This window comes from Talpa occidentalis, unplaced genomic scaffold (genome assembly GCF_014898055.3).
Source record: "Talpa occidentalis isolate TD23 unplaced genomic scaffold, MPIMG_talOcc4v2.1 talOcc4.2, whole genome shotgun sequence".
Lineage (NCBI taxonomy): Eukaryota > Metazoa > Chordata > Mammalia > Eulipotyphla > Talpidae > Talpa > Talpa occidentalis.
The window spans coordinates 97852201-97854204 of record NW_023602073.1 but is presented as its reverse complement, the minus strand read 5'-3'; the positions used below and the strand labels follow the sequence as shown (position 1 = coordinate 97854204).

Genomic DNA, 2004 nt, shown 5'->3' with positions numbered 1-2004 from the left:
CAGAAATAGCATGTAGAATACACAGTGCACTGCTGAGAATCACAGGAGTAGGAGTGCAGAATGATGGCTCGAGGCTGAGGCTCCCTGACAAGCAGTATTTGGAGCATGAACCTTTAGGGAGAGCCAGGCCTAATCACCTGTGTCTCTTCATAGAAGAAGCTAGTATTTGCAGCTTGAGGCTGTGATGTTAGAAATACCTACCTTAACTCTTCCCTTCCAGAGAGAGAAACTAACAACTAACCCTAGAAAGATGATTACAAAACAGTCTGCCAGAGGGGCAAAGGAGGGGGTGAGGTATGAGCAAAGTGGGGAAAGAACACAAGGGACTATGGTGGTGGACTGTGGTTATTTTGGTGGGGGCTGGGGTGTTGTAATAACCCCTGAAGGGGTAGATCTTATACTTCCAACAAACAAGCAACAGTGTAAACCACCTTTGCAATGTTATAGTAAAAATAATAATGAAAACAAACAAAACTCCAACAGCATTGATGAACTAGCTATACCAGCCATATTAGTCCATTCACTCTGGTCCATTAGCACTGTAGTAAGCAAACGTTTGGTAAGACAGATGGAGACATATTTATAGTCTGTCTGGTAAGCTGACAGCCAGATGGGAGAGTTTGTCCTCATTCCCTAGCAGAAATGTCCCATTTTCCATGGTTTCTTGCAGATAGTCATTGAAGCCTAGCAACTGTTGCTTCCCACACATACTGTCTCTTCCAGGATTTCATGAGAAAATCGTGTAGCATAAATTCTATTTTATTTATATTATAGGTCTCCATATGTCTTCAGATTAGGCTGAATTTGCCTGTTGGGCCTGGAATGTACCATTTCCTCCAAACATTAGTATATGAAGCAGTTCTTTGCCATGGCTTAATGTGCCCATTCCAGTGGAGTAATTTGGGGTGAATATAGTTTTCCAGCACTGGAACCAAGGTGGCAGACATTCCACATTGTGTCTATGGTGGAGTGCTGTTGATAAAATCCAATAAGTTGAGAAGTTGTGATACTGCCAGTCAGCGTTGTGCTGTAGAGTCCCTTTTCTCCATTGAGTTTCATCTGCTTCTCAAGTTAGTTAGTTATAGTCTGTTTTTTCCATTCCATCATGTTTGCAACAAAAGTTTCTAGATTAAAAGTATAGTTGTTGGCTTTCATGGAAAGCTTATGAATTCTTTCCATTTTTTAAGTCAATGATTTCAATGTATTGTGCTGGTTCACTGCTACATGGATGACAACTTTGGTAGAGGTTGAACTGAAATCTTCTGAAAATGCAGCTGTCTGTCCTGACTTTCAATGTTGTATTGTAAAGGGAAAGAGCGTCACCTTGCACAATAACATCATCATCCTTATACATGGCCTTCTTTGCACTGGGAACCAAAATTGGAAAGTAGACCTTGCAAAGTTAATATTTTTGTGGATTCCCCATGGTAACAATCCACTTTTAGCTTCTTTTCCAAAAGTTTAGTGTCAAAATACACAATTTTATACCTGCTACTATTCAGGGTACCAGTATTGACACAGCACCAGAGATGATGTGTTATAGCCGTGAGCAGAAAAAGGAAGAAAATCACATTGAAGAAAGTGTTGTTCTGAATGCTGCTTGTAGCTCAAGGCCACCCCCAGCCTATGTTCCAATGTAGCAGTGATCACTGGAATTTCTTCTTTTATCTCGTCCAACAAGTCATGAATTTGTAGCCAGAAGAGTAGACACCACCATTGCCTGACTCCTGTATAAAGTACTGGGAAATCTGGATAGTCACATATGAAATAATACATTTGAATGAATTTCTAAGTCCATGAACAAAAATAAATTCAAAATGATTTGAAAACATAGATATACGACCTAAAGAAAATACTGATGATATGTTTCCTGACATAATTGAAAATGATGTTTTTGGAAACTTGGCCCTTATGGCAAGGGAAATAAAAACAAAATTAAACATTAGGATTACCCCAAATTAAAAGATTTTACAAAATGAAAGTAAATATAAATACTCAACTGAA

At 39.0% G+C, this 2004-nt stretch overlaps 1 pseudogene; it reads right to left on the bottom strand.

The window, feature by feature from the left end:
- Positions 1-674: 674 nt before the first annotated feature.
- Positions 675-1776, bottom strand: LOC119251485 (glycosyltransferase 8 domain-containing protein 1-like; annotated as a pseudogene).
- Positions 1777-2004: the final 228 nt, after the last annotated feature.